The 18,315-nt window shown below is 38.7% G+C and overlaps 1 protein-coding gene and 1 pseudogene across 2 annotated transcripts in view; both read left to right on the forward strand.

Annotated features, from left to right (window-relative positions):
- Positions 1 to 18,315, forward strand: part of SOX6 (SRY-box transcription factor 6) — a 665,386-nt gene that overhangs the window by 117,799 nt on the left and 529,272 nt on the right. The gene's annotated exons all lie outside the window — the stretch shown is intronic.
- On the forward strand, positions 6,182 to 7,165 carry LOC105720222 (aldo-keto reductase family 1 member B1-like; annotated as a pseudogene).

Genomic DNA, 18,315 nt, shown 5'->3' on the forward strand with positions numbered 1-18,315 from the left:
CTTGTGTCAGTTTGCTGAGAATGATGGTTTCCAGATTCATCCATATCCCTACAAGGGACATGAGCTCATCATTTTTTGTGGCTGCATAGTATTCCATGGTGTATATGTGCCACGTTTTCTTTATCCAGTCTCTCACTAATGGACATTTGGGTTGGTTCCAGGTCTTTGCTATTGTAAACAGTGCCGCAGTGAACATACGTGTGCATGTGTCTTTATAATAGATTGATTTATAATCCTTTAGATATATACCCAGTAATGGGAATGCTGGGTCAAATGGAGTTTCTATTTCTAGATCCTTGAGGAATTGCCACACTGTCTTCCACAATGGTTGAACTAATTTACACACCCACCAACAGTGTAAAAGTGTTTCTATTTCTCCACATTCTCGCCAGCATCTGTTGTCTCCAGAATTTTTAATGATCACCATTCTAACTGGTGGGAGATGGTATCTCAATGTGATTTTGATTTGCATTTCTCTAATGACCAGTGATGCTGAGCATTTTTTCATGTTTGTTGGCCACATAAATGTCTTCTTTTGAAAAGTGTCTGTTCATATGCTTCACCCACATTTGAATGGGTTTGTTTTTTTCTTGTAAATCTGTTTTAGTTCTTTGTAGAGTCTGGATATTAGGCCTTTGTCAGATAGGTAGATTGTAAAAGTTTTTTCCCATTCTGTTGGTTGCTGGTTCACTCTAATGATTGTTTCTTTTTCTGTGTAGAAACTCTTAAGTTTAATTAGGTTCCACTTGTCTATTTTGCCTTTTGTTGCCATTGCTTTTGGTGTTTTAGTCATGATGTCGTTACCTTTGCCAAGGTCCTGAATGGTATTGCCTAGGTTTTCTTCTAGGATTTTTATGATGTTAGGACTTATGTTTAAATCTTTAATCCATCTGGAGTTAATTTTAGTGTAAGGTGTAAGGAAGGGGTCCAGTTTCAGCTTTCTGCATATGGCTAGCCATTTTTCCCAACACCATTTTTAAACAGGGAATCTTTTCCCCATTGCTTGTTTTTGTCAAGTTTGTCAGAGATCAGATGGTTGTAGATGTGTGGCATTACTTCCGAGGCCTCTGTTCTGTTCCATTGGTGTATATCTCTGTTCTGGCACCAGTACCATGCTGTTTTGATTACTGTAGCCTTATAGCATAGTTTGAAGTCAGGTAGCATGATGCCTCCAGCTTTGTTCTTTTTACTTAGAATTGTCTTGGCTATGTGGGCTCTCTTTTGGTTCCATATGAAGTTTAAAGTGGTTTTTTCCAGATCTATGAAGAAGGTCAATGGTAGCTTGATGGGGATAGCATTGAATCTATACATTACTTTGGCCAGCATGGCCATTTTCATGATATTGATTCTTCCTAACCATGAGCATGGAATGTTTTTCCATCTATTTGCATCCTCTCTTATTTCCTTGATCAGTGGTTTGTAGTTCTCCTTGAAGAGGTCTTTCACATCCTTTGTGGAGAGGAGTGAATGACCAGATACTCTGAATGTTGCTCAAGATTGTGACCTATGCAAGTGTGAACTCTGTATAAAATAGTAGAACCTTTTTTTTTGCTTAATTTTTTTCCAATTGAAAATGTTCAGCATTACGGAAATTAGAAAAGTGTGAAAAATGGAAAGAGTTCACCTATTGTCCCATGCCCAGTGGCAGCCTTTGTTAACAGCTTATTCCTCTCAGTCCTTTTCCTAAAAACATGGTCTTTTATTATTTTTAAAAAAGTATGTGAATATAATTTTTATCCCTTCTTTTTGGCTTTACATTGTAAGCCTAGTAATGGGAAACTCTGAGTTAAAATGAAAGCTCTGTCAGCAACTTGTCATGTGGTCCTAAGTGAGCTATATGTCTGTTTTCTTGAGTGAGTTATTTGTCTGTTTCTTGCCTGTAAACTTGGGCACATCTCATTCTGTTATCCCTGATATTTTTACTTAGGATGTGAGGCAACCTCTGAGGCTAGGCCAGATCTTGTCTAGACTTAAGGTGAAATCTTCAAATTTTTATGAAGATAACAGTAAAATGATAAACAGGATCTCTCCACATGATCCTCTTTGTTTCTTTGCTTTTGAGAGTGACCAAAAGACCTAAATTAAGGCTGAGAAGGATTAACCTATAGTGTGCAACTAAGCTCCTAGTAGGTCTACAGTGTTTATTTGTTAGGTGTGATCATGTGGTAGCATTGGCAAGGACACAACTGTAGGGTCTTATACCCTTAAGGCATTCCTCTTTAAAAAGTGGATGACTATGCTAGCCACCACATCACCTAAGATGTGACTTGAGCACATTTCATTTGAGTCTTAGAGAAAAAGCAAAAAGGGAGTTACATTTACAGAAGGCATATCTCCCATCTAAGAAGCATTTTTATATGTTGAATCTCCACAAAAACTTTGGGAGGTAAATGTTAACATCCTCATCTTTAAAATCATTTTCTTTATTTTAGAAAGTGAGATTATATAGTTTTATAATCTGCTTTCTTCTCTTTACATGTTTCACACAAAACTGTAATTATTTGTCTTCTTTACTAGGCTGTGAACTCCTTGAAGTCACCAACTCTACTGCATTCATTTTTGTTTTCTCAGGGCTTAACACAGTGCCTGGCACAGAGTAAACATCCAGTAAATGATGAATAAGGATGATTTACTCTAAGAATTAGGACTCTTAGGTAATTAGCCCATAGTTACCAAATCTTTATTTTTCTCTTCTTTCAACATCTCTCTTCCTTTTAATTTCTACCATGAATTTAGAAATGCTTGAAAAATGTAAAGTGCCACATACATGCAAGTTCAGACTATGTTGATTCTGTATTCCCATAAGTTGTTCTGGTCTGTATCCAGTTGATAATGCAGCTGTTATTTTTATAGTAGTCTAAGTACATATTTGCACAACAGGCGGTGTCAACTCCTCTAAGTTACTTGCTGTTATTTGCCTGATACTTTTAAATTACGGAGCTCCATTACTGAAGTCATTATTTGTGGTTAAAAGGGAGTGGTACTGAGAGTGGTAGCAAGAAGACTTTTAAAAAATGAGGATTAAATTGGCCATCTTTAGCTGTCTTTAAATTTATCTTGCTTTAACTATCTAGAACAAGTACAAAGAATGGCCCTGCCTCAGTTTTTTCTATATGTTTACTCTATATAAAATACTACGCTGATTAAAAAGAGGTGTGGACGTAAAAATTAGAATTTATTTGCAAGATTTTGTTAAATGATTGCTTTTTAAATGCTCTGCCACTCTACCATTACTCTGTCTTGTGAGCAGAACTCAGGAAGAGAAAATTCAGCAGGGATAGGAATCCTCTCCTCTTTCTGGATATGATAGTGCACTGCAAATGCAAGACTATTCTAACTATAGCATCTATCTGACAATGAATCCAAATTGTCATTCCTGGAGGTCTGGGATTATGCTTTATTGTCCTGTATCCCTAAATATCCTTATTCATGCCGTGTATTCTGTGGGCTCTTAGAAATGTTAATTGAATTGCTGAAGAATTGCTTGTATCTTTATCTCAGATTTTTTTAAAAAAGCACCCTGCAATAACTAAGACTTAATTTTTGACCTAAATTCCATGTCTAGTTTCTAATACCTCCTTACATTTAAGAAAAAATTTTTATTTTATTTTTAAAAAACAAGAACTCTGAAATCATTGAGAATCTTTTCAGTAATATAAGACATTTTATAGAGTTACAGAATTTTCATTTTTCCACAAAAGTTTTTGTGAGTATACCTATATTTAGCTCAGTTACTCTTTAGCTCAGGAGTTTTTGAATTTTAGTATGCTAGGAATTACCTGAGGACAATGCTTAAAATTAGATTCATGGGCCAACTCTCAGAATCGATTGGTTTGGGTGGAGCTTTAATAATATTTAAATTTATTTTATTTTATTTTATTTTATTTTTTGAGATGGAGTCTCGCTCTGTTGCCCAGACCAGAGTGCAGTGGCGCGATCTTGGCTCACTGCTGCCTCCACCTCCAGGGTTCAAGCAATTCTTCTGCCTCAGCCTCCCCTGTAGCTGGTACTACAGGTCTGTGCCACTAGGCCCAACTAATCTTTGTATTTTTAGTAGAGATGGGGTTTCACCACGTTGATCAGGCTGGTCTCGAACTTCTGACCTCAAGTGATTTGCCTGCCTCTGCCTCCCAAGGTGTTGGGATTACAAGCGTGAGCCACCGCACCTGGCCACAATTTTTTTATTTTAATAAGCACTCTAGGCAGTTCTGATATAGATAGTCTGTGGATTATGTTTTGATGATGACTTTCTCTAGTCCTACTCATACAAGACCCTCTTTGCCTTTTAAAAACTATTACTATTAAGCTGTTATCTCTGAAATCAGGCTGTAAGAAGAAAGATTATAAAAAGACACAATAATAAGTGTTATTTCAAGGAAGTGTATTTTGATAAGAAAAGCGAGGGGCATGAAGCAATAAAGAACAAGTTTATTGAGTGAAAAGTTACAAAATATATTATTTTTTACTCACTGCCAAATTGTTATTTGATTTTGGTCAGGTTGCCTTGCTGCCTTGTGTTTATGAAGTATGTGGAATTTTTCTGTAATCAAGATGTCAAAATACAAGTTTTGTGGATTAAGTCACATGGTGATTTTGTAAATAGCTTTTGGAAGTTTGTGGTCTATATTTTGATCTTGGATCATAGTGATAAGCTGTCTTTGTAAAATACCTTTATAAAATACTGATATTCTGTCATCTAAATAATCTCCCTCCCTCTCTCCCTCCCTCCCTCCCTCCCTTCTTCCTTCCTTCCTTCTTTCCTTCCTCTCTCCCTTCCTTCCTTCCTTCCTTCCTTCCTTTCTTTCTTTCTCTTTCTTTCATTCTTTTCTTTCTCTTTCTTGTCTTTCTTGTCTGTCTCTCTGTCTTTCTTGACAGGTTCTCACTCTGTTGCCCAGGCCAGCGTACAGTGGCGTGATCATAATTCACTGCAGCCCCAACCTCCTGGGCTCAAGCAGTCTTCCTGCATCAGCCTCCTGAGTAGCTGGGACTGCAGGTGTGTGTCACCATGCCTGGCTAATTTGTTTTGTTTTTGAGATGGAGTCTTGCTCTGTTGCCCAGGCTGGAGTGCAGTGGTGTGATCTTGGCTCACTACAACCTCTGCCTCCCAGGTTCAAAAAAATTCTCCTGCCTCAGCCTCCTGAGTAGCTGGGATTACAGGCGTGCAACAATATGCCTGGCAATTTTTTTTTTTGTATCTTTAGTAGAGATGGGGTTTCACCATGTTGGCCAGGCTGGTCTTGCACTCGTGATCTGCCTGCCTTGACCTCCCAAAGTGCTGGGATTACAGGTGTGAGCCACCACAACCAGCTGCCTGGCTAATTCTTAAATTTCTCGTGTAGAGACAGGGTCTCACTTTGCTGTCCAGGCTGGTTTTGAGCTCCTCACCTTAAACGACCTTCCCACCTCCGTCTCCCAAAGTGCTGGGATAACAGATGCGAATTACTGCACCTGGCGCTCATTTTTTTTGTTTTGTGTACACACTATTTTTATACTGACCATCTTTGTTCACAGATAGCTCTTATTGAATTACTCTTTCAGGAGAGCAGTAAAGTGTTGGCAATTGTGAAAATGTGTCAAAATTATGCAATCCTATCTCTGATTTACAATTCAGCTACACATGTTGGCAGAGGTGAATGGTAGGTCTAAGGAAATGCAACAATAATTCCTCCTCTTTTGACCCAGAAATACCTTGATTCTGACCATTTAATTTATTAAAGTAGGCTTAGGATATGTTACATTAAAGTGCAAAGGTATTCTTCCTAGTGGGTGTGGATAGTATAAAGTTGTAGAATCTTAGGGTGGTAGTTGCTTTAGAGGAGAACTGACATTGCAGTTCCTAAATACCAATCTACATCCAAGCGAGCTGTAACAGTCACCTCCAGAGCTTTTAAAAAAATGTGAACTCCTGGTCCACTCAAGGAGAATCTGGTTTAGGAGGTCTGGAGTGGGACCCAGAAATTTGAATTTTATAAAATCTTTCTAGGTGATTATATAATCAGCTAAGTTTTGGTACAACTTTCAACTCTGTAAGAATTGTTTCTACAACATTCCTGGTAAAGAGTCATGCAGTCTCAACTTTGACAACTTCTATTTGATGAGTCAACTTATTTCATTGCTTTAAAAGATTTATCTTGGACTGAACTAGGCACAGTTTTGGGCAGGGTAGGAGAGCGCAGCAGCCATGACCAGTTACCTCGTGCTCAACAATGGTGCCAAGATGCCCATCCTGGGGCTGGGCATCTGGAGATCCCTCCAGGCCAGATGATGGAGACTGTGAAGGTGGCCATTGACATCAGGTACCACCACATCAACTGTGCCCACATGTACCAGAATGAGAATGAGGTGGGGGTGGCCATTTAGGAGAAGCTCAGGGAGCAGGTGGTGAAGTGCGAGGAGCTCTTCATCATCAGCAAGCTGTGGTGCACGTACCAGGAAAAGGGCCTGGAGAAAGGAGCCTGCCAGAAGATGCTCAGCGACCTGAAGCTGGACTACCTGGAACTCCACCTTATTCACTGGCCAACTGGCTTTAAGCCTGGGAAGGAATTTTTCCCATTGGATGAGTCGGGCAACATGGTTCCTAGTGACACCAACATTCTGGACACATGGGTGGCCATGGAAGAGCTGGTGGATGAAGGGCTGGTGAAAGCTACTGGCATCGCCAACTTCAACCATCGCCAGGTGGAGAGGATCTTAAACAATCTTGGCTTGCAAGATTGTTTAAGTATACTTGCAAGATTGCAAGTATAAGCCTGCAGTTTACCAGATTGAGTGCCACCCGTACTTCACTCAGGAGAAGTTAATCCAGTACTGCCAGTCCAAAGGCATTGTGGTGACCGCCTACAGCCCTCTTGCTCTCCCAACAGGCCCTGGGACAAGTCCAAGGACCCTTCCTTCCCTCCTGGAGGATCCCAGGATCAAGGCAATCACAGCCAAATACAGTAAAAGTACAATCCAGGTCCTGATCCGATTCCCCATGCAGAGGAACTTGGTGGTGATCCCTAAGTCTGTGACAGCAGAACACATTGCTGAGAACTTTAAGGTTTTTGACTTTGAGCTGAGCAGCCGGGATATGACCACCTTGCTCAGGTTCAACAGGAACTGGAGGGCCTGTGCCTTGGTGAGCTGTGCCTCCCACAAAGATTACTCCTTTCATGAAGAGTTTTGAAGCTGTGGATGCCTGCTTGTCCCTAAGTGACCTATACCTGTGTTTCCTGCCTAATTTTTTTCCTTGCAAATATAGTATGGCCTGTGTCACTCAGCAGTGGAATAGCAACCTGTGGAGTGGCCAGTGAGGGTGTGTCTAGCTTGATGTTGGATCTGAAGAGCCCTGTGAGCAGAGTAGAAGTCTCTTTCAGTTTGCTTTGCTCTTCTTTTTGCCCCACTAGGAAAAGTATAACCTGAATACCCTTTTCTGCCCAAAGAGAAGCAAAATCTACCATGTCAAAATAGTGCCACTAACAGTTGAGTTTTGATTGCGTGAAACTGTAATCCTTTCAGCAAGACTTCTCTTTGCCTCAAATAAAAAGTGCTTTCGTGAGCTTGAAAAAAAAAGATTTATCTTGGACTGAACTAAAACCTACCACTTTGTAATTTCCACCTACTTTTGATCAGCGTTTATTATATTACACTTGCTGTGCTAGGTATCATTGCCTCTTATTTGTGTGCTTGAAAATATTAAACTAGGTTAATTTCCTTGGCTGCAAAATGGAGTATCAGAGTAGACCAGTGGTTATCAAAATGTGGTCTATGAACACTGAGGATCCCTGACACCCTTTCAGAGGGTTTGTTGTCAAAACTGTTTTCATCATAATGTGAAATTGTTACTTGTCTTTTTCACTGTATTGACATTTGCACTGAGGATACATAGCAATTTTGGGTTAAAACTGCTGGTGCCTTAGCACACATCAAGACAGTGGCACAAAATTATATTAGTAGTCATTGAATTCTTTATCCTTACCACTCACAGAAAAAAAACAAACAAAATGCCAGTTTCACTTAAGAACATTGTAGATGAAACAGTAAAATTATTAATTTTATTAACTCTGGACCTTTCTTTAATTCTCTGTGTGCTGAAATGGGAAGTATGCATAAAGGACTTATACTACATATTCAAGTACAATGGTTATCTTGAGGAAAATCATTTGTAGTTGAGTTGAACTAACTACTTTTTTCATAGAATGCCATTTTTTACTTTAAAGAACAACTAACAAACACACAATGGTTATTTAGACTTAAAAATATGGCAGACATATTCTCAAAAATGAACAAAGTGAGCCTGCCTATTTTGAGGAAAACAAGTGATTTTTTTTTGTCAATAAAATTTGAGCTTCCAAGAGAAAATTAATAGTTTGGAAAGCTTTTACTCACCACCACAATCATGATGGCTTCCCAATACTTAAAAACTTTTCTGATAATATTCAGTGGTAATATTAAGAAATGTGGTTTTAACAATATTGCATAATAAAATATGTCAATGGTTTAAAGATCTGCATAACTCAGTGAGTCAGTATTTCTCAAATGAACTAATAATGTATGATGTTACAAAGTCATGCATGGCTAAAAGATCCATTCAAAGGCTATTTGATTTTAGAGTAATAGAATACAAAAAGTTTATTGATATTCAAGATTTAGATTCCATATTGCAATTAACTTTTGAGAAATTATTACTTGTCAAATTTTGATATAATATAAAAGAATAGCCACAATTATTTTAAAAGGATATTAAAACATTCTGCCTCTTTCTAACTACCCATCTGTGTGAAAATGGATACTTTCCACATGCTTCCACCAAACCAACATATCACAACAGATTGAATGCAGTAGCACCTATGATAATCTAGCTGTATTTTTCTAAACCAGATATTTAGGAGATTTGCAAAAAGGTAAAGTAATGCTAGTTTTCTTTCTATTTTTTATTTTGGAAAATGTGCTTATATTTCATAAAATACTTCCTATTACTATGTAATAGGTTTATTTTTGTTATTTAAAATAACTATTTAAAAATTTTAAAGTTTTAATTTCTAATGTAGTAAATATTGATAAGTGTAACAATAGCTCTTTGGGACTCTCATTAATTTTTAGGAATGTAAAGGAGTCCTGAGACCAAAGAGTTTGATAATCACTGGACTAGATGATCTCCAAGTTCATTTTAACTACCATAATTGGAACATGCAACCATTCTGTTATAACGTGGTTTCTATAACGTTTTCTAGTCATTCACCTCTGAATGCTTTATCAATGTGCCTTCTAAGTTGTGGCCCTCAATACCGAAATAACATTGAAGAGATATAGGTTGAGCAGCATAGAATACATAAATAGGCTACTATGAGGTGGCTTCAATAATAACTACCTTTGGATACCTTTGAGAATAGGAGAAATTCCTATTTCTTTGAGGAAACAAGTTCTTCCAGAAAAGCAGAGTGGTGGACTAGGTAGCATCTTAAGTTGTCTTCCTTGATACATCACAAATATTCTAACCTTTTGCATTAGAAGACATAAATACCAATAACTAAACCTTCTTTTTCTATTCAGTATTGTGATGTTCTTAGTTATTAGCAACTGCATTAAAAAAAGTTGGATGTTAGCTTAATGTCAGTTCTACTGAAAGTCAAATTTCACATTTTGTTATTTATAGTTAATTCAAATTCTGCATAATTTAATATAATTATTAAGGAAAAAAGAAAACTAAGCATTATGAAGTATGGTAAACATGGGTTTAATCTAGTAAAGCTGTAAACAAAAAAAGTGATAATAGCTGTAAAAATTGAAATTTTTTAATTGATGCAGTTTTGGAGGAAATAGCAATAGTTTTTTGTTACATATGTATATATATTTTATTGCACTTTAGGTTCTGGGGTACATGTGGAGAACATGCAGGATTGTTGCATAGGTACATACATGGCAATGTGGTTTGCTGCCTGCATCCCCATCACCTATATCTTCCATTTCTCCTTGTGTTATCCCTTCCCAACTCTCTTCCCCCTACTGTCCCTCTCGTAGTCCCCCGCAACAGAATCCACTGTGTGATGGTCCCCTCCCTGTGTCCATGTGTTCTCATTGTTCAACACCCACCTATGAGTGAGAACATGTGGTGTTTGATTTTCTGTTCTTGTGTCAGTTTGCTGAGAATGACAGTTTCCAGATTCATCCATGTCCCTACAAAGGACACGAACTCATCATTTTTTATGGCTGCATAGTATTCCATTGTGTATGTGTGCCACATTTTCCTTGTCCGGTCTATCATCGATGGGCATTTCTGTTGGTTCCAAGTCTTTCCTATTGTAAACAGTGCTGCAGTGAACATATATATGCGTGTGTCTTTATAATAGATCGATTTATAATTCTTTGGATATATACCCAGTAATAGGATTGCTGGGTCAAATGGAGTTTCTATTTCTAGGTCCTTGAGGAATCTCCACACTATCTTCCACAATGGTTGAACTAATTTACACTCCCACCAACAGTGTAAAAGTGTTTGTATTTCTCCATATTCTCTCCAGCATTTGTTGTCTCCAGATTTTGTAATGATCGGTATTCTAAGTGGTGTGAGATGGTATCTCAATGTGGTTTTGATTTACATTTCTCTAATGACCAGTGATGATGGGCATTTTTTCATATGTCTGTTGACTGCATAAATGTCTTCTTTTGAAAAGTGCCTGTTCATATCTGTCACCCATTTTTGAATGGATTTGTTTTTTTTTTTCTTGTAAATCTGTTTTAGTTCTTTGTAGATTCTGGATATTAGCCCTTTGTCAGATGAGTAGATTGCAAAAATTTTTTTCCCATTCTGTTGGTTTCCAGTTCACTCTAATGATTGTTTCTTTTGCTGTGCAGAAGCTCTGGAGTTTAATTACATTGCATTTGTCTATTTTGGCTTTTGTTGCCATTGCTTTTGGTGTTTTAGTCATGAAGTCCTTGCCTATGTCTATGTCCTGAATGGTATTGCCTAGGTTTTCTCCTAGGGTTTCTATGGTGTTAGGTCTTATGTTTCAGTCTTTAATGCATCTGGAGTTAATTTTAGTGTAAGGTGTCGGGAAGGGGCCCAGTTTCTACTTTCTGCACATGGCTAGCCAGTTTTGCCAACACCATTTATTAAACAGGGAATCCTTTCCCCATTGCTTGTGTTTGTCAAAGATCAGATGGTTGTAGATGTGTGGCATTGCCTCCGAGGTCTCTGTTCTGTTCCATTGATCTATATCTCTGTTTTGGTACCAGTACAATGCTGTTTTGATTACTGTGGACTTGTAGAACTTGTAGTACTTGTAGTATAGTTTGAAGTCAAGTAGCGTGATGCCTCCCGCTTTGTTCTTTTTGCTTAGAATTGACTTGGCTATGCAGGCTCTCTTGTGGTTCTATAGGAAGTTTGAGGTGTTTTTTTCCAGTTCTGTGAATAGGGTCGTAGGCAGCTCGATGGGGATAGCATTGAATGTATAAATTACCTTGGGCAGTATGGCCATTTTCACAATATTGATTCTTCCTAACCACAAACATGGAATGTTTTTCCATCTGTTTGTATCCTCTCTTATTTATTTATTTTTTTTTTATTGCATTTTAGGTTTTGGGGTACATGTGAATAACATGCAAGGTTGTTGCATAGGTGCACATGTGGCAGTACGATTTGCTGCCTCCCTCCCCTTCACCTATATCTGGCATTTCTCCCCATGCTATCCCTCCCCAACTCCTCACCCCCCAACTATCCCCCCTCCCCCGCAACAGACCCCCGTGTATAGTGCTCCCCTCCCTGTGTCCATGTGTTCTCCTTGTTCAACACCCGCCTATGAGTGAGAACATGTGGTGTTTGATTTTGTGTTCTTGTGTCAGTTTGCTGAGAATGATGTTTTCCAGGTTCATCCATGTCCCTACGAAGGATGTGAACTCCTCCTTTTTAATGGCTGCCTAATATTCCATGGTGTATATGTGCCACATTTTTCCTGTCCAGTCTATCATCGATGGGCATTTGGGTTGGTTCCAGGTCTTTGCTATTGTAAACTGTGCTGCAATGAACATTCATGTGCATGTGTCCTTATAGTAGAACGATTTATAATCCTTTGGATATATGCCCAGTAATGGGATTGCTGGGTCAAATGGAATTTCTATTTCTAGGTCCTTGAGGAATCGCCACACTGTTTTCCACAGTGGTTGAACTAATTTACACTCCCACCAACAGTGTAAAAGTGTTCCTATTTCTCCACATCCTCTCCAGCATCTGTTTTCTCCAGATTTTTTAATGATCACCATTCTAACTGGCGTGAGATGGTATCTCAATGTAGTTTTGATTTGCATTTCTCTAATGACCAGTGATGATGAGCATTTTTTCATATGTTTGTTGGCCTCATGTATGTCTTCTTTTGTAAAGTATCTGTTTATATCCTTCGCCCATTTTTGAATGGGCTTGTTTGTTTTTTTCTTGTAAATCTTTTTTAGTTCATTGTAAATTCTGGATATCAGCCCTTTGTCAGACGGGTAGGCTGCAACAATTTTTTCCCATTCTGTTGGTTGATGATTCACTCTATTGACTGTTTCTTTTGCCATGCAGAAGCTGTGGAGTTTGATTAGGTCCCATTTGTCTATTTTGGCTTTTGTTGCCAATGCTTTTGGTGTTTTGGTCATAAAGTCCTTGCCTACGCCTATGTCCTGAATGGTTTTGCCTAGGTTTCCTTCTAGTGTTTTTATGGTGTTACGTCTTATGTTTAAGTCTTTAATCCATCTGGAGTCAATTTTAGTGTAAGGTGTCAGGAAGGGGTCCAGTTTCTGCTTTCTGCATACGGCTAGCCAGTTTTCCCAACACCACTTATTGAACAGGGAATCCTTTCCCCATTGATTGTTTTTTTCAGGTTTGTCAAAGATCAGGTGGTTGTAGATATGTTGTGTCGCCTCCGACGCCTCTGTTCTGTTCCATTGGTCTATATCTCTGTTTTGGTACCAGTACCATGCTGTTTTGATTACTGTAGCCTTGTAGTAGAGTTTGATGTCCGGTAGTGTGATGCCTCCCGCTTTGTTCTTTTTGCTTAGAATTGACTTGGCTATGCGGGCTCTCTTTTGGTTCCATATGAAGTTTAAGGTGGTTTTTTCCAGTTCTGTGAGGAAGGTCATTGGTAGCTTGATGGGGATAGCGTTGAATCTGTAAATTACTTTGGGCAGTATGGCCATTTTCACGATATTAATTCTTCCTAACCATGAACATGGAATGTTTCTCCATCTGTTTGTGTCCTCTCTTATTTCGTTGAGCAGTGATTTGTAGTTCTCCTTGAAGAGGTCCTTTACGTTCCTTGTTAGTTGTATTCCTAGGTATTTTATTCTCTTTGTAGCAATTGTGAATGGCAGTTCGTTCTTGATTTGGCTCTCTTTAAGTCTGTTATTGGTGTATAGGAATGCTTGTGATTTTTGCACATTGATTTTGTATCCTGAGACTTTGCTCAAGTTGCTTATCAGTTTCAGGAGATTTGGGGCTGAGGTGATAGGGTCTTCTAGATATACAATCATGTCGTCTGCAAATAGTGACAATTTGACTTCCTCCTTTCCTAATCGAATACCCTTTATTTCTTTTTCTTGCCTGATTGCTCTGACTAGAACTTCCAATACTATATTGAATAGGAGTGGTGAGAGAGGGCATCCTTGTCTAGTGCCATATTTCAAAGGAATGCTTCCAGTTTTTGCCCATTCAATATGATTTTGGCTGTGGATTTGTCATAAATAGCTTTTATTATTATGAGATATGTTCCATTGATACCTAGTTTATTGAGAGTTTTTAACGTAAAGGGCTGTTGAATTTTGTTGAAGGCCTTCTCTGCATCTATTGAGATAATTATGTGGTTTTTGTCTTTGGTTCTGTTTATGTGGTGAATTATGTGTATAGACTTGTGTATGTTGAACCAGCCTTGCATCCCTGGGATGAAGCCTACTTGATCATGATGGATAAGCTTTTTGATTTGCTGTTGCAATTGGTTTGCCAGTATTTTATTGAAGATTTTTGCATCTATGTTTATCATGGATATTGGCCTGAAGTTTTCTTTTCTTGTTGAGTCTCTGCTGGGTTTTGGTATGAGGACGATGTTGGTCTCATAAAATGATTTAGGAAGGATTCCTTCTTTTTGGATTGTTTGGAATGGTTTCAGAAAGAGTGGTACTAGCTCCTCTTTGTATGTCTGGTAGAATTCAGCTGTGAACCCATCTGGACCTGGGCTTTTTTTACTGCTAGGATATTAATTGCTGCCTCAACGTCAGCCCTTGTTATTGGTCTATTCAGGGTTTCGACTTCTTCCTGGTTTAGGCTTGGGAGGGTGCAAGTGTCTAGGAATTTATCCATTTCTTCCAAGTTTACTAGCTTATGTGCATAAAGTTGTTTGTAGTAATCTCTGATGGTAGTTTGTATTTCTGTGGAATTGGTGGTGATATCCCCTTTATCATTTTTTATTGCATCTATTTGATTCCTCTCCCTTTTCTTTTTTATTAATCTGGCTAGCAGTCTGTCTATTTTTTTGATCTTTTCAAAAAACCAGCTCCTGGATTTATTAATTTTTTGAAGGGTTTTTTGTATCTCTGTCTCCTTCAGTTCTGCACTAATCTTCATTATTTTTTATCTTCTGCTAGCTTTTGAGTTTTTTTGATCTTACTCCTTTAGCTCTTTATATTTCGACGATAGGGTGTCAATTTTAGATCTTTCTTTGCTTCTCATGTGGGCATTTATTGCTATAAATCTTCCTCTAGACACTTCTTTAAATGTGTCCAAGAGAGTCTTGTACTTTGTGTCTTCATTCTAGTTGGTTTCAAAGAACATCTTTATTTCTGCCTTCATTTCATTTCATGATATCATGTGGTTCTGAGTGAGTTTCTTAATCCTGAGTTCTAATTTGATTCCACTGTGGTCTGAGAGACTGTTTGTTATGATTTCCATTCTTTTGCATTTGCTGAGGAGTGATTTACTTCCAATTATGTGATCAGTTTTATAGTAGGTGTGATGTGTTGATGAAAAGAATGTATATTCTGTGGATTTGGGGCGGAGAGTTCTGTAAATGTCTATTAGGTTTGCTTGGTCCAGTTCTGAATTCAAGTCCTGGATATCCTCATTAATTTTCTGTCCTATTGATCTATGTAATATTGACAGTGGAGTGTTAAAGTCTCTCACTATTATTGTGTGGGAGTCTAAGTCTCTTTGTAGGTCATTAAGAGCTTGCTTTATGTATCTGGGTGCTCCTGTATTGGGTGTGCATATATTTAGGATAGTTAGGTCTTCTTGTTGCATTGATCCTTTTACCATTATGTAATGCCCTTCTTTGTCTCTTTTGATCTGTGTTGGTTTAAAGTCTATTTTACCAGAGACTAGAATTGCAACTCCTGCTTTTTTTTTTTTTTTGCTTTCCATTTGCTTGGTAAATCTTCCTCCATCCCTTTATTTTGTGCCTATTGTGTCCTTGCACGTGAGATGGGTTTCCTGAATACAGCACAACTGAATGGGTTTTGAATTTTTATCCAATTTACCAGCCTGTGTCTTTTGATTGGGGCATTTAGTGCATTTACATTTAAGGTTAATACTGTTATGTGTGAATATGATCCTGCCATTTTGATGCTAGGTGGTTGTTTTGCCCATGAGCTGCTGCAGTTTCTTCATTGTGTCGATACTCTTTACCATTTGGTACATTTTTGGAGTGGCTGGTATTGGTTGTACCTTTCTATGTTTAGTGTTTCTTTCAGGAGCTCTTGTAAGGCAGGCCTCGTGGTGATGAAATCTCTCAGAAATTGCTTGTTTGTAAAGTATTTTATTTCTCCTTCACTTATGAAGCTTAGTTTGGCTGGATATGAAATTCTAGGTTGAAAGTTCTTTTCTTTAAGGAAGTTGAATATTGGCCCCCACTCTCTTCTGGCTTGTAGAGTTTCTGCCAAGAGATCCACTGTGTGTCTGATGGGCCCCCCTTTGTGGGTAACCCGACCTTTCTCTCTGGCTGCCCTTAGCATTTTTTCCTTGATTTCAGCCCTGGTGAATCTGACAATTACGTGCCTTGGGGTTGCTCTTCTTGAGGAATATTTTTGTGGTGTTCTCTGTATTTCCTGGACTTGAATATTGACCTGTCTTGCTAGGTTGGCGAAGTTCTCCTCCATAATATCCTGAAGATTGTTTTCCAGCTTGGATTCATTCTCTTCGTCACATTCAGGTACACCTATCAAATGTAGATTAGGTCTTTTCACATAATCCCATATTTCTTGGAGGCTTTGTTCATTTCTTTTTACTCCTTTTTCTCTAATCTTGCCTTTTCATTTTATTTCATTGAGTTGATCTTCAATCTCTGATATCCTTTCTTCTGCTTGGTCAATTGAGCTATTGAATCTTTTGTATGCTTCATGAAGTTGTCATGTTGTGTTTTTCAGCTCCATTAAGTCATTTATATTCTTCTCTAAGTGGTTTATTCTTGTTAGCATTTTGTCAAACCTTTTTTCAAAGTTCTTAGTTTATTTGCATTGGGTTAGAACATGTTCTTTTAGCTCAGAGAAGTTTGTTATTACCCACTTTCTGAAGTCTGTTTCTGTCAATTCATCAGATTCATTCTCCATCCAGCTTTGTTCCCTTGCTGGTGAGGCGTTGTGATCCCTTGGAGGAGGAGAGGTGTTTTGGTTTTCGATGTTTTCATCCTTTTTGCACTAGTTTCTTCCCATGTTTGTGGATTTATTTACCTGTGGTCTTTGTAGTTGGTGACTTTTGGATTGAGTCTGAGTGGACATCCTTTTTGTTGATTATGAAGTTATTTCTTTCTGTTTTTTAGTTTTCCTTCTAACAGTCAGGCACCTCTGTTGTAGGACTGCTGGAGGTCCACTCCAGACCCAGCTTGCCTGGAGATCACCTGTGGTGGCTGCAGAACAGTATGGGTTGCTGCCAGTTTCTTCTTCTGTTATCTTTGTCTCAGAAGGATACCCACCAGATGTCAGCCTGAACTCTCCTTTATAAGGTGTCTCTTTGTTTATATGGGGGACGGGGAGCTGCTTCAGGAGACAGTCTGTCCCTTATAGGAGCTCAAGTGCTAGGCTGTGAGCTCCATTGTTCTGGTCAGAGCTGCTGGGTAGGTACATTTAAGTCTGCTGCAGCAGACTTCATAACCACCTTTTTTTTCCCAGGTTCTCTGTCCTGGGAAGGTGGGGCTTTATTTATAAGCCCCTGACATGCTGCTGCCTTTTTTCAGAGATGCCCTGCCCAGCAAAGGCATAGCCTAGTCACAGTCTGCCAGCAGAGGTGTTGCTGAGCTGCTGTGGGCTCAGCCCCACTCCTGTGTGAGCTTCCTTGTGGTTTTGTTTATAGAAGAACTGCCTCAGTAATGGCAGTCTGCCTCAGTAATGGTGGACTGTCTCTGTAATGGAGGACTGCCCTGGTAAAGGCAGATTGCCTCTGTAATGACAGACTGTTTCAGTAATGTTGGACTGCCTCAGTAATGGTGGGTTGCCTCAGTAGTGGCAGATGGCCTCAGTAATGGTGTATGCCCTTCCCCTCACAGAGCTGGACTGTGCCTGGTCCAACTGTGCTTGCTGTGAAACTCTCAATCCAGAGCATTTCAGATTGCTGGTCTTTGTGGGGGTGGGACCTGCCAAGCCAGATCACCTGGCTCCCTGTTTCAGCCCTTCTTTTATTCAGTTGAATGGGTGACTCTGTCTCCCAGGCATTCCAGGCACCAGTTGAAATGGCTGCCCAGATTTGTGTGAGTTTTTGTGTGGAGACCCACTGTGCCAGCTGAAACAGCCATGCTAGAGACTTGGGATGCTTTTCTGCCCAGGAATTTCCTGGTCTGTGAGCAGTAAAAATTCCTTTTGGAAATGCAGTGATCACTCCCTTCTGTGTTCTCGCTGGGAACTGCACTCCAGATCTGTTCCTATTTGGCCATCTTGGATCCGTCTTTTTCTAATAACAATAGTTTTAATGCAACAATCACATGTCCCGGAAAACTCACGTGAATTTGCATACAGGATATTTTTAATGTGTAATTTTTATTTTCATATATAAAATACCAGGCATTGATCTTGTCCCAAAAGTTAGTTGAGAAAATAAATGCTTTTAAGACAGTTGTTTTATTTCAGTGACTCACTATGTATAATAGTAAAATCAATGCATCAATAAATTAAAAAAGTTATTTAATTAATGACTTCAGTTTTAATCATGCAGTGCCATGATTTAATGTAAAATTGGACAAAATTTGTTACAGGCATTTTGGAAGCACTTTAGTACTTTAAATAATACATTAGAATCATTTAATCTCAGGGCTGTAAGGTCATTTAATCCAACCACCCATTTGATGCTTGAACTTTCTTGCTAACTCAAATAATAAAAAGAAGGTAAGG

This window comes from Aotus nancymaae, unplaced genomic scaffold (assembly GCF_030222135.1).
Source record: "Aotus nancymaae isolate 86718 unplaced genomic scaffold, 86718_ANA_hifiasm-v0.15.2.pri h1tg000059l, whole genome shotgun sequence".
Taxonomy (NCBI): Eukaryota; Metazoa; Chordata; class Mammalia; order Primates; family Aotidae; genus Aotus; species Aotus nancymaae.